The sequence below is a fragment of the Arachis ipaensis genome, chromosome B8 (genome assembly GCF_059453495.1).
Source record: "Arachis ipaensis isolate K30076 ecotype BB chromosome B8, ASM5945349v1, whole genome shotgun sequence".
Lineage (NCBI taxonomy): Eukaryota > Viridiplantae > Streptophyta > Magnoliopsida > Fabales > Fabaceae > Arachis > Arachis ipaensis.
The window spans coordinates 94,462,737-94,478,408 of record NC_142443.1 but is presented as its reverse complement, the minus strand read 5'-3'; positions in this window follow the sequence as shown (position 1 = coordinate 94,478,408).

The following is a 15,672-nucleotide window of genomic DNA, read 5'->3' as shown; positions in this document are numbered from 1 at the left end:
ATTACTAGCCTTAAGCAGAAAAACAAAATAAAAATTCCCAGTTGAATCCTTGGTTAGCTTAAGATAGATATTGTGTACAATTTAAGTGTGGGAAATTTTATGGGAACATGGGATGATAGAAACAAAGTAGGGATTTAAATTGAATAAGTTATTTCAGAAATTTGGGAAGCATGCTCATGTGAAATCAAAATAACTAAATTACCATGTGCAAAAAAAAAATTATTTTCAGTATTTAAATAAGGGGATACAAAAATTCCCCAAATGCAAAATAAAAATCAATGCACATGGGACAAAATTTTAAAATTAAAATTAATGCATGAGCTTGTAATACAAAGTGGGAAAATTTGGGTAAATAGGTAAAGGAACTTTAAAGTATATAAAGTATGTATGTTAGGCGAGATCTTAGACTAATCAAGGATTCACTTTGTTAGCTCACTTAGCCTTATACATATACCCTTACCTTTACCTTGGCCCCATTACAACCTTGAAAAAGACCTCATGATTTTTGTATGTCTATATTCCATAATTGTTGAATGGTTAGATGAAGAACAAAGTTTTAGAAAGCAAGGATAGAAAAAGAATAGAGTGATTAACCCAATAAACACTGAGTGACTAGAGAGTAAACACAAAATCCAGTGAGTGTTCAATAGCTCATCACCATATATCTCTGCTTAATTGCTAATTGTCTTGCAAGTTTGTGAAATACTTTTACCCATCTCAATTGTAAAAGTGCTCTAACATTATCTAGGGTTTGGCTATGCATATATGATTCCTTGAGAATGTGAATTAATTTAACTACATGTAAGCTTTATATACAAGTGAATAATAACTAGAATTGCATGACTCATTTAGGTAGCTTGCATTTAAAATAGATTGCATTCCATAAGATTCCACCATTCTAACGTTAGCCTTTCTCTTGGATTTAGCATGAGGACATGCTATTGTTTAAGTGTGGGGAGGTTGATAAACCCATTTTTTATGATGTATTTTGTGCTCAATTTAAGTGATTTATTCAATTCTTCACTCAGCTATTCATGTTAATTGCATGGTTTTACTTTCCCTTCCTTATTATGTGATATATGTGAAAAACATGTTTCCTATGCTTTAAAAATATTAATTTTGATTACCCTTTATTACCATTCGATACCGTGATTTGAGAGTTAAGTATTTCCAGATCTCCTAAGGCAGGAATGGCTTAGAGGACAGAAAGGAAACATACAAAAATGGAAGGAAAGCACAAAAATGGATTTTTGAAGAAAAGGGCAGCGATGCGAACGCATGGACGACGCAGCCGCGTGCCTAGCGCGAACAGGCATCGACATGAATGCGTGACTGACACGGACACGTGCCTTGAGCAGAACGCAAATCACGCGTACGCGTGACCTACGCTAACGCGTGACAGACGCCATGCACCAGAATTTGCAGAAAACGCCCCAGCTATTTCTGGACCCTTTTTCGGCCCAATTATGAATCCAGAAACACAGAATATAAGCTAGAGAATGGAGGAATCAAAGAGGAGGATATCATGTATTCATAATTCATAAATTTAGGATTAGATGTAGTTTTTAGAGAGAGAGGTTCTCTCCTCTCTCTTAGGATTTAGGATTTGAGGATTTCTATTAGTTTAGTTCAATTCATCTTCAGTCACAGGTTCAATATTCCTTTTACTTTATATTTCTCTTTTACTTTCAGATACTTTAATGCTTTTATTTGTTAATTACTTATGTTGCCAAATTGGCTTATGAACCATTCATGTTAGGATTTTCTTTATTTAACATAAACTTAGTTATTTCAGATTTATGATTCTTATTTAGCTTTTTATATTCTTGGATTTAATTGATTAATTGGAGACTCTTGAGTTATCAAACTCATCGTGATTGATAATTGTTATTTTTGCTAATTGAATTGAATTCTGATAACTCTAGTCCTTTCTTAGGAGTTGGCTAGGATTTGAGGATCAAACTAATTAGTCCACTTGACTTTCCTTTGCTTTAGTAAAGGTTAACTAAGTAGGATTAAAACTCAATTCTCATCACCATCGATAAGGATAACTAGGATAGGACTTCCAAATTTTCATACCTTGCCAAGAGTTTTATTAATTATCAATTTATTTTCCCTACAATTTAAATTACTTATTCTTTATTTTAAAAACCCAAAATTCTACCTTTTCCATATCTAATAATAAGAACACCTCCCTTCAATTCCTTGAGAAGATGACCCGAGGTTTAAATACTCGGTTATCAATTTTACTGGGTTTGCTTAAGTGACAACCAAAACTTTTGTAAGAAAGAAATTCTTGTCAGTCTAGAAGCTATACTTACAACGCGAATATATTTGTGAAAATTCTAGATCGCGCAAGAGTTTCGCTCTTTTTCGAAGCTCTTCTAAGGATAGTTGAAACCTTGGTCCAAAAGATTAGACATGGCTTAACAGCCAGCCAGGATTCAACACATCTCATGAAACTCTAGAATTCATTCTTAAAAATTTTGAAAAACATAGAATAAAATTTTTTTTCTTTTTGATTTTTCAAAAATAAGAATAATAAAAAAAAGCTTAAAAATTAAAATAAAATTACCTAATCTGAGCAACAAGATGAACCGTCAATTGTCCAAACTCGAACAATCCCCGGCAACGGTGCCAAAAACTTGGTGCACAAAATCGTGATTGTTCATTCCCCAGCAACGGCGCCAAAAACTTGGTACGCATGTTCATAATCTCAATTTTTTTTCACAACTTTGCATAACTAACCAGCAAGTGCACTGGGTCGTCCAAGTAATAAACCTTACGTGAGTAAGGGTCGATCCCACAGAGATTGTCGGCTTGAAGCAAGCTATGGTCATCTTGTAAATCTCAGTCAGGCGAATTCAAATAGTTATGGAGATTTGATAATTAAAATATAAATAAAATATAAAATAAGATAGAGATACTTATGTAATTTATTGGTGAGAATTTCAGATAAGCGTATGGAGATGCTTTGCTCATTCTGAATCTCTGCTTTCCTACTGCCTTCATTCAATCATTCATACTCCTTTCCATGGCAAGCTATATGTTGGGCATCACCGTTGTCAATGGCTACTTTCCGTCCTCTCTGTGAAAATGGTCCAAATGCGCTATCACCGCACGGCTAATCATCTGTCGGTTCTCGATCATGTTGGAATAGGATCCATTGATCCTTTTGCGTCTGTCACTACGCCCAACACTCGCGAGTTTGAAGCTCGTCACAGTCATCACTTTCCAGATCCTACTCGAAATACCACAGACAAGGTTTAGACTTTCCAGATCTCAGGAATGGCCGCCAATAATTTTAGCTTATACCACGAAGACTCCGATCTTTCGGAATGGAGGTGGTACGCAGAAATTGTGACGGTTCCATTCCTTGGTAACGGCGCTGAAAACTTTATACGCACGTTCATAATCTTAATTCTTTGTCACAACTTCGCACAGCTGACCAGCAAGTGCACTGGGTTGTCCAAGTAATAAACCTTACGTGAGTAAGGGTCGATCCCACGGAGATTGTCGGCTTGAAGCAAGCTATGGTCACCCTGTAAATCTCAGTCAGGCTGATTCAAAAGGTTATAGAGTTTTAATAATTAAAAGATAAATAAAACATAAAATAGGATAGAGATACTTATGTAATTCATTGGTGAGAATTTCAGATAAGCGTATAGAGATGCTTTCGTTCCTCTGAACCTCTGCTTTCCTGCTGTCTTCATCCAATCATTCCTACTCCCTTCCATGGCAAGCTTTATGTAGGGCATCACCGTTGTCAATGGCTACGTCCCATCCTCTCTGTGAAAATGGTCCAATGCGCTGTCACTGCATGGCTAATCATATGGCGGTTCTCGATCATACTGGAATATGATTTACTATCCTTTTGCGTCTGTCACTACGCCCAGCACTCACGAGTTTGAAGCTCGTCACAGCCATCCCTTCCCAGATCCTACTCAGAATACCACAGACAAGGTTTAGACTTTCCGGATCTCAAGAATGGCCATCCATGGGTTCTAACTTATACCACGAAGATTCTAATATCTCGGACTCGGTCTTCTGTATTAGATATCTAAGAGATACTCATTCTAGCTTGTTTGCATGTAGAACGGAAGTGTTTGTCAGGCACGCATTCATAGGTGAGAATGATGATGAGCATCACATAATCATCACATTCATCATGTTCTTGGGTGCGAATGGATATCTTAGAGAAGGAATAAGCTTGAATTGAATAGAAAAACAGTATTACTTTGTATTAATTCATGAAGAACAGCAGAGCTCCACACCTTAATCTATGGTGTGTAGAAACTCTACCGTTAAAAATACATAAGTGATAAGGTCTAGGCATGACCAAATGGCCAGCCCCCATGATCTAAGAACTAAACGTCTAGAGATCTCTAAATACAATAGTAAAAAGTCCTATTTATGCTAAACTAGTTACTAGGGTTTACAGAAATGAGTAACTGATGCAAAAATCCACTTCTGGGGCCCACTTGGTGTGTGCTTGGGCTGAGCATTGAGATTTACACGTGTAGAGGCTTCTCTTCGAGTTGAACGCCAGTTTGTAACCTGTTTCTGGCGTTTAACTCCACTTTGCAACCTGTTTCTGGCGTTTGACTCCAGAATGAAGCATGGAACTGGCGTTCAACACCGGTTTACATCGTCTATCCTTAATAAAAGTATGAACTATTATATATTTCTAGAAAGCCCTGGATGTCTACTTTCCAACACAGTTGGAAACGCACCATTTGGAGTTCTGTAGCTCCAGAAAATCTACTTTGAGTGCAGGAAGGTCAGAATCCAACAGCATCTGCAGTCCTTCTTCAACCTCTGAATCTGATTTTTGCTCAAGTCCCTCAATTTCAGCCAGAAATTACCTGAAATCATAGAGAAACACACAAACTCATAGTAAAGTCTAGAAATGTGAATTTTAATTAAAAACTAATAAAAATATACTAAAAACTAACTAAATCATATTAAAAACTATGTAAAAACAATGCCAAAAAGCATATAAATTATCCGCTCATCACAACACCAAACTTAAATTGTTGCTTGTCCCCAAGCAACTGAAAATCAAATAGGATAAAGAGAAGAGAATATACTATAAATTCCAAAATACCAATGAAACTTAGCTCTAATCAGATGAGTGGGACTTTTAGCTTTTTGCCTCTTGAATAGTTTTAGCATCTCACTTTATCCATTGAGGTTCAGAATGATTGGCATCTATAGGAACTTAGAATTCAGATAGTGTTATTGATTCTCCTAGTTCAGTATGTTGATTCTTGAACACAGCTACTTTATGAGTCTTGGCCGTGGCCCTAAGCACTTTGTTTTCCAGTATTACCACCGGATACATAAATGCCACAGACACATAACTGGGTGAACCTTTTCAGATTGTGACTCAGCTTTGCTAAAGTCCCCAATTAGAGGTGTCCAGGGTTCTTAAGCACACTCTTCTTTTTGCTTTGGACCTTGACTTTAACCGCTCAGTCTCAAGTTTTCACTTGACACCTTCACGCCATAAGCACATGGTTAGGGACAGCTTGGTTTAGCCACTTAGGCCAGGATTTTATTCTTTTAGGCCCTCCTATCCAATGATGCTCAAAGCCTTGGATCCTTTTTTATTACCCTTACCTTTTGGTTTTAAGGGCTATTGGCTTTTTGCTCTTGCCTTTTGGTTTAAAGAGCTTTTGGCTTTTTCTGCTTGCTTTTTCTTTTTCTTTCTCTTTTTTTTGCCATTTTTTTTGCAAGCTTTTGTATTCACTGCTTTTTCTTGCTTCAAGAATCATTTTTATGATTTTTCAGATTATCAAATAACATGTCTCCTTTTCATCATTCTTTCAAGAGCCAACATATTTAACATTCATAAACAACAACTTCAAAAGACGTATGCACTGTTCAAGCATTCATTCAGAAAACAAAAAGTGTTGCCACCACATCAAAATAATTAAACTAGTTTCAAGGATGAATTCGAAACCATGTACTTCTTGTTCTTTTGTAATTAAAACATTTTTCATTCAAGAGAGGTGATGGATTCATATTCATAACTTTAAGGCATAGACACATAGACACTAATGATCATGTAATAAGACACAAATATAAATAAACATAAAGCTCAAAAATTGAAAAATAGGAAAATAAATAAACAAGGAGATTAAGGAATGAGTCCACCTTAGTGAGGGTGGCGTCTTCCTCTTCTTGAAGAACCAATGGTGCTTTTGAGCTCCTCTATGTCTCTTCCTTGTCTTTCTTGCTCCTCCCTCATAGCTCTTTGATCTTCTCTAATTTCATGGAGGATGATGGAGTGCTTGATAAACCACTATTTTATGGTTTATATTGTGTTTAATTGTGTGGTTTTATCATGATCCTGACCCACTTATTCATTAAAATAGCATGCAATTATATTTCCTTCCTGAAACTATTACATGAGTGAAAACTGCTTCCTAGAGACTTTTAATTGTACATTTTACTTCTCCTTTATTCCATTCGATGTCGTGATCTGTGTATTAAGCGTTTCAGGCTTGATAGGGCAAGAATGAGTTGGAGATTGGAAAGGAAGCTAGCAAAAATGGAAGGAACACAAGAAATTGAGGAGATGACCAGCGAGAAGCGACGCGGCTGCATGGGCGACGCGACCGCGCGGAGAAGATCAAATCGCAGTGACGCGACCGCATGGATGACGCAACCGCGTGGCATGGAATAGCACGAGTGACGCGGCCGCATGGACGACGCGTCCGCGTGGCAAAGCAGAAACGTGAATGACGCGTCCGCATGAGCGACGCGATCGCGTGACGTGCGCGATCTACATAATTTGCAGATTCACTGGGGACGATTTCGGGCCCTATCTTGACCCAGTTTTTGGCCCGAAACAGCAGACTAGAGCCAGAGAACATGCAGAAACCAAGGACAACATTCATTCTACACAGTTTTAGTTTTAGATCTAGTTTTTGCTCCTCCTCTAGGTTTTCTCTCTACATATTGATAGTTCTTAGGATTTTAGTTTTTTCTTACTTTTTTGGCATTGGAACACTGAGAAGAGTTATTACCTCATCGAGACTTCGTCATTCTAGTTCGTTTTCTTCAATTGGTTTAATCTTCCATGTTCCTTGCTTTGTTTAATTTTACCATTGGAATATTCTTAGGATTATTTAATACAAGGATCACTTTTATTTTTAATTGATTATTTTAACTTTATTTACAATGTCTTTCTTTAATTCCTTTTTATATGCTATGAATTTTACATTCACAATGAGCGAGTAGTTCCCTAACTTGATGGGGAATTGATTGAAAGGAACCCTTGAGTTAGAAGGCTTGAAAGAGAAATTGTAATTGGGTTTATGGTTGGATTGCCTCCTAATCACTAACACCAATCCCTTTTTATTAAGTGGATTGCAACTTGTGAACGCACATAGCAATCCAACTTGTTTGACTTTCCTTCACCTAGCGAAGGATAACTAAACAGGATAACCTTTAATTGTCAATTAATCCTGAGAGCATTCTAACAATAATAGGGATTCCAACTAATCAATTCCCAGTCAAGGCCTTTATTTACATTATTCAAATTTACCAATTTAATTTCCTGTTTGCCCAATTCAAACTTTTTTTTGAAAACCTCTGATTAATAAAATAGCACACTTTTCTGCAACTCGTTAGGAGACGACCTGGGATTCATACTCCCAGTATTTTAAATTCAATTTTCTGTGACACCTTTCTAAATTGAGGAGCAGATTTCTGGCAAGTTAAGAACTATACTTACAACGTAAATATTTTAACAATTTTTAATTTGCCAATTTCTGCACACCATCAATTTTGGGCGCCGTTGCCGGGGAGTTGCAATAGAGTGCTAAAGTTATTAATTAGAATTTCTTTATTTGCATTTTATTTTATTTTCCTACTATGAGCTGCATGTTTCTTTCGTCAAGTGACGCGTTCACTTCCTGATCCGCGCTTGCTAATATTCGATCCTGAAATTGAAAGGACTATTTCACGAATAAGGTGAGCTCGGCGTCGGTTAGTCCGCTCTGAGGGCGGATCTGAAAGTGAACTTGAGGAAGAAACCAGCTCCGGTTCTACTGATTCGGTTGATTCACGTGCAGATGACATGGCAGCTAGGAGAGTTACCATCCAAGAGGAAGGAGCCCCTGATTTTACAATGCAACCGTTTCAAGCGCATCACCCAGCGGTGGCTACAGATTTTGAAATAAAGACCGCACTGCTCAATTTGATGCCCAAGTTTCATGGCTTACCTGCTCAAGAGCCCATCAAGCACCTGAGAGATTTCCAGGCAGCCTGTTCTACTGTCAGGCGTGATGGTACAGATGAAACTTCAATTCTGCTGAAAGCTTTCCCGTTTTCTCTTGAGGGAAAAGCAAGAGAGTGGTACTACACTCAACCCCTAGCAAACGTATCCATCTGGGATACGCTTAGAAAAGAGTTTTTGGAGAAGTTCTTTCTAGCTGAAGTTACTGATAAACTAAGGAAAGACATTTCCACGATTGTTCAAGATGACAACGAGACTCTCTTTGAATATTAGGAGCGCTTCAATAATCTTCTGTAAGCATGCCCCCACCACATGATTGACAAGATAGTGTTACTCAGCTATGTCACACAGGGCATGAGGCCCCAAGATAAAACCACATTGGAAAGTGCTAGCAATGGGTCTATGAAGAAGTACAAGACCACTAATGAGGCATGGCAATTGATCAACGACTTAGCTGAATCTACTAGGAACCACAGACAGAAGCAAGGCCGTTTAAAAGCCGTTGCAGAAGTATCCTCTAGCAGAGAGACTGCTGCTCTGACTCAAAGTATCTGTGAAATGACCAACTTGCTGAAGCAAATGCAATTGAATCAACAACAAGTTCAGCAAGCTCAACCTTCTCCAGCACAGCAAAGCCAACAGTTAGTCCCACAGAGAGTTTGCAGAATTTGTGCTGATTATAACCATTATACTGATGAATGCCCGCAACTCCAACAGGAAGACAACATGGTGGCATCTACCCATAACTTCTATGACCGCCCCAACCAAGGGTACAATCAAGGTGGAAATCATAACCATGGATGGCAGGACAATTTTAACCAGAATTGGAGGGACAACAATAACAGAAGAGGCAAAGATAATCAGGAAAATCAGAGGTGGAATAATAATAATAATAGGCAGCAGAACCAACCTTATAGAGCACCTCACCTGAGGCAATCCCAAGGACCACAGAATACCCAACAGCAGACCTCTCAATTTACTCATTCTTCTTTATCTCCTAATGAAGAGTTACTACAATCTTTTGAGCAGAGGCAACAGACCATGGAAAATAACATTATGAATAACATTAATGCCAGTCTGAATGGTCTGACCTCTAGTTTGCAAGCTCTTGTTTCACAGATTGGATCAATGCAAAATTCTAGTAACCAACCTTCAAGCTCCACTGGAATCCCCTCTCAACCATTACCCAATCCAAAGGGAGGCATTAATGCCATCACCCTGAGGTCCGGAACCACATTGCAGGAGAGGAATCAGGAGGAGCCAAGCTCACCAGAACACACCTCAGCTAAAGAGGTAGTAGAAATAGAAGATGTTGAAGAGGAAGAGGACATACAGGACATAGCTGAAAAAGAAGAAGTCCAACCACAGGAGGAAGCACCGAGAGGCGCAGACACTGCAGAAAACACCACTCTTATTCCATTTCCACAACTTGCAAGGAAGCCCAGGAAGCAGCTGGAGCCTGATCCCAAAATGGTAGAAATATTCGAAAAGGTTGAGGTAACCGTTCCTCTTTTTGATGTTATTCAACAAGTACCTAAATATGAAAAGTTTCTAAAAGATTTATGTATACATAAACACAAAATTAATGAATTAGAAACTATTCCTTTAGGTAGTTCCATATCTGCTTTAATGGGAGGATTACCTGAAAAGTGTAGTGACCCAGGTCCTTGTATAGTTAGTTGTACTATTGGTGGAGTAGTAATCTATGATTGCATGTGTGATTTAGGAGCATGTGTCAGTATAATGCCTTTGTCCATATATGATATTTTGAGGACCCCTCCCTTAAAAAGGTTGGCAGCTCATTTTGTGTTAGCAGATAAAAGCATTATTACAGTGGCTGGAGTTGCTGAAGATGTTTTAGTGAACATTAAAGGGCTTACATTTCACACTGATTTTTATATCTTGGAAATGTCCCATAATGACTCGGATAAGCCATCATCAATCATACTTGGAAGACCATTCCTGAAGACATCAAAATTCAAATTGGATGCTTTTTCAGGAACATACTCTTTTGAAATAGATGGCCGCACAGTAATCTTCAATCTGAATGGAGTCATAAACAACCCTCCAGAAGATCATTCTATCTTCCAGTGTGATGTCATTGATGAAACTGTAGCTGTAGTTCACAAGGAAGAATTAGAAGAGAGGCACACTGGACAAGGTCCATGTGTGGGGACCCTCTTAACTGACAATGAGGGCACTTCGCCATTTTCACAAGCTCCAGATAATCCAGAGCCTGCCCATGATCAGAAGTTAGAGTTGAAACCACTCCCTTCACATCTCAAATATGCTTATCTTGAAGATGAGCAGAAGTTTCCGGTTATCATTGCAAGGGAACTTACTTCTCAACAAGAAGAGCAGTTACTTGATGTACTGAGGAAGCACAAGAAGGCAATTGGGTGGAGTTTGGCAGACATAGTAGGCATCAACCCTCAAGTATGTGAGCATAGAATATTTTTAGAAGAGGGAGCAAGACCTGTCCGTCAACCCCAAAGGAGATTGAATCTCACTATCTTGGAAGTTGTCAAAAAGGAAGTAACTAGACTATTGGAAGCAGGTATCATCTATCCCATTTCAGACAGTGAATGGGTTAGCCCCGTACAAGTGGTGCCCAAGAAGTCTGGAGTCACTACAGTGAAGAATGAGCATGGAGAACTCATAGCAACTAGAGTTCAGAATGCTTGGAGAGTCTGCATTGATTACAGGCGTCTCAACCAAGCAACTCGTAAGGATCACTACCCACTTCCATAGATTGATCAAATGCTGGATCGCCTGTCAGGTAAATCACATTATTGCTTTTTAGATGGTTACACAGCTTATTTCCAGATTCATATAGCGCTTGAGGATCAAGAAAAGACCACTTTTACATGTCCTTTTGGGATTTATGCTTACAAACGAATGCCCTTTGGCTTGTGCAATACACCAGCTACTTTCCAAAGGTGCATGATGAGTCTTTTCTCTGATCTTATTGAGGACTGTATGGAGGTTTTTATGGATGATTTTAGTGTTTATGGTGATTCTTTTAGCCTTTGCTTAGATGGATTATCTAGAGTACTGGATAGATGTGTCAGTACAAACCTTGTATTAAATTTTGAAAAATGTCACTTTATGGTAAAACAAGGGATTGTACTAGGACATGTGGTATCTAATACTGGCATTTCTGTAGACCCAGCAAAGGTGAATGTTATTTCTAGTTTACCTTACCCCTCTTCTGTGAGGGAAGTCCATTCGTTCCTTGGCCATGCAGGTTTTTACAATAGATTTATTAAGGACTTTAGTAAGGTAGCACTTGTCTTATCCAGATTACTACAGAAGGATATTGAGTTCGAGTTCAGTGAAGATTGCAAACAAGCATTTGATAAGTTAAAAGCCGCACTGACTCAAGCTCCAATTGTAAGAGGACCAGACTGGAGCCAGCCGTTTGAAATCATGTGCGATGCTTCCAACCATACAGTAGGAGTAGTGCTGGCTCAGCGCGAAGCAATCGTGAGTGATCAAGGCACCCATTTTTGTAACAGGAGACTAACAGGACTAATGAAAAAGCATGGGATAATTCATAACGTTGCAACAGCATACCATCCTCAGACCAATGGACAAGCCGAGGTGTCAAATCGAGAGATAAAGCGTATCTTGCAGAAGATAGTCAAACCTCATAGAAGAGACTGGAGCACCAGGCTACAAGATGCACTCTGGGCATACAGAACAGCATACAAAACACCAATTGGGATGAGTCCGTGCCGCTTAGTTTATGGAAAAGCTTGTCATCTCCTTGTTGAGGTAGAGCACAAAGCCTTTTGGGCAGTCAAGGAGTGCAACATGGGGATGGAGAACGCCGGAGCTGAAAGGAAGTTGGAACTGCAAGAACTGGAAAGCATTCGCCTAGAAGCTTATGAGAACTCAAGACTATACAAGGAAAAGATGAAGGCTGCACACGATCAGCACATCAAGAGGAAAGAGTTCCAACCTGGGGATTTAGTCCTCCTTTACAAATCTCGTCTGAGGCTCATGCCAGGCAAGTTGAGATCCAGATGGGAAGGTCCATACAGAGTAGAGAAGGCCGAACCGTACGGAGTTTATCACCTAAGCCATCCTTCACACTCTGAACTTATCAACGTTAATGGACACCGTTTGAAGCTATACCATGGCGAGAAGATACAGAAAAATAAGGAGCTTGAGATCTTCCTCTTGGAAGATCCCCACATAGCAGAAGATTGAGCTAGTGGAGCGTCCAACTTACGGACGTTAAAGCAAAGTGCTAGGTGGGAGACAACCCACCATGGTATGATCGTTCTTTTCTTTATTTTTAGTTTTTCCTATTTAATAACTCTTCTCTTTATCAGTACCTTCGTGCATCTGCATCGGCATTATTTCTATAAAAAAAAAAGAGAAAGAGAAAATGCCACGCGACGCGACCGCATCAGCGACGCGTCCGCGTGGCAAGGAGAGGAGAGAAAAATAAAAACGAACAGAGAGTCATGATGGAGCATGGCTGGAGGCATGCCAGTGGCACAAATCAACCCACGTGACTGTGTCGCCGACGCGTCCGCGTCATATGGGCATAATGGCCTCCCACGCGGCCGCGTGCCCTGATTTTCGACGTAAAACGGGTGCACAGCTGAAAGTTGTGCTAGAGTGGTGCTGGACTGGCGCTGGACGCGCAATCCCCTTCATGCGACCGCGTGCCCCACGCGGCCGCGTCGTTTCCTTCTGAAGCCCACTCACGCGATCGCATGCCCCACGCGATTGCGTCACCTAGAATTTGGCATTTAATGATTTTGAACAGAGAGTTGTGCGAGTGCAAGGCAACCCTCGCGCCATTGGCACAAATTGGGTCACGCGACCGCATGCCCCATGCGATCGCGTCGCTTGCGGTCCACAGTTTCTCTAATTTTGTCAAATATCATATCTTTTTCTCTCCAAATCCTATTTTTCTCTTTTCCCTCCCTATTTCTTCCTTCTCTCTTCTTCCTTCTATCTCACCTTTCACTCTCTCTCCCTCACCTCTATTAACAAGGTTTTATTTTCTTCTTCACCCTTTTCTTTTCTATCTTTCTTCTTATTTTATATGTTATTTCCTTTTCTTTTCTATTTCTTTTCATTATTCATATTTTCTTCCTACTTCTTTCCTTTTTACATGGTGTTAGAATTTTATTTGAGTTATTATTTTTCATTATATGCTTGTGGATTGTTGCAAATTGTTTGACAATTATATATTATTTTCTTTAAAGGGTTGCTTGCATGTTCACTTTAATACTTTCTATAATTTATTTACCTTGCATGCTATGTGTTTGTGAAAAAGCCCATATGGCATTATGCACTTCTCTATGTTATTCTACTATTCAATGCTTGCTTTTCACAAATCCCCTTTACTATTATATTAATTGAATTTAATTGTCAATACAAACGTGATGGTTTGTTACAAAGTAATGCTTGGTCTATGCTACTTATGCCCTTTGCCAGCATGCCAATAAACACCTTGCATTCACTTGTCATCATATGCACTAACTATTCTCCATTAATGATCTTTCACATGTACTCATGAGCATGTGTTGACATCATTTACCTTTTAATGTGCATTTACAACTATCCCTTTTTCGTTCTCTTCATTGCTATATATCTCTTTGAATTTAATTTACCTTCTCTTCCCTTTTTCAGGATGGCCACCAAGAAAAGAAAAGAGAAAGCTACTCCCAAACCTCCAACAAGAAGAGGAACTAAAAGAGCACTAGTGGCAGAGCCTTCTTCAACTGCAGTCAAGCCCTCAACAAAAAGAGTTAAGAGGATCATAAAGGTTGATGAAAAGGAGAAAGCCTTTCCAGCAAAGGACACTGCACGATTTCCAAATCACTATTGTGAGCAGATATTCCCTCTTCTAGCTGAGAGGAGTTACAACAACGAACACCTTCTTATCCTCCCGCCCAACATTGCTACTTTTGTTGAGCCGCAAATTGAACGACGACAATGGGGTTTCCTACGGAGACAGCCAAGGCAGGTCAATCTCTCTTGGGTAGTCGAGTTCTACTCTAACATCTACCTGCCCACTCTGCAGTCTGTCTATGTACGTCAGAAGCAAGTCCCCATTACAGAAGAGGCCATTCGACAAGCTCTAAGTCTTCCCCTTATTCCAGAAGGACTGGACACCTTTCAAGAAGCTGCACTCAAGCGCCAACAGTACCAATTTGATTGGGAAGATGTTCTCAGAGTTATCGCATTACCTGGCAACCGTTGGATCTACGGATACCATCGTACCCGCCCTAAGGGAATATTGGCTTCAGCACTTACCTTGGAGGCTCGCGTATGGGCACAAATCATGTCTGATTACATCTTTCTGAGCACTCACGAGTCCTCCTTTACTGCGGACATGGCCGTTCTACTATGGTGTATCCTTACAGGCCAGCCTCTGAATCTACCAAGACATATCCAGAATGCTATGGAACATGTACAAATTGCGGGCAACTTACCTTTTCCCGCCTTAGTCTCAGATCTTGTCTCAGCAGCTGGAGTTTCCTACAGAGCTGGAGACACCAAAGCCATGCTCCCATGGGATTATCAGTGTGTCCCCAATGGGAAGTACCTCAGACTTTTAGCAGCCACTACAAGCCTCCCCACTGCTCCGGTTGAAGATATCCCTTCTTCACCACCACTAGCACCTACAACAGATGAGCTGCTCCAGCAAATAATCCAAAGGTTGGATCGGCAAGAACAGAAAGCGAAGTTAAGAGAGCACTGTAATGAGTGCCGATTTAAACACCTCAAAGAGCTACTCAAGGGAAAATTCAAGGACTCAGACACCCCAGACTCCACTTACTTTACCAGCACAAGGAGCCATGATGGTCCCGACTGTAGAGATATTGCTACCAGCCCACCCCTGTTCCTGACAGTTGGCATCGAGGACGGTGTAAAGCCTTAAGTGTGGGGAGGTCGGTCAGTACCTGACTTCCGGAGGTAACTTCTCTTCCCTAGCACCAATAAATTAGGATATTTAGTTAGTTTTTTCTTTCTTTTATAGAATAGGATAAATTGCATTGTAATAGGTTAGTTGCATGCATGCTCTACTTGATTGAAAAGACAATAAGTTTCTTCTAAGACTCTATCTTTGGAACAAAATTTCACTAATTTTTAAAATTTTTATGATAAATTTGCTTGAAGTTATATATTTGGAACATGATGTTTGAGCTAAAGAACACACAACCTGTGAAGATTTGAGCCTTTATGCATGGTTACATTATTTAACCATAATTATTTTATTCCTGTGTGTTTACTTCTCTATGATTGTACTCTGTATTTTGTTTCATCCTATATGTCCAATATTTATTATATTTATATACTTGCACATGATTGAGGCCATTATTTGTTTAAACTCACTTATCCAAATTAAGCCTACCCTTTTCAATTACCTTTGTTAACCACTTTGAGCCTTTAAA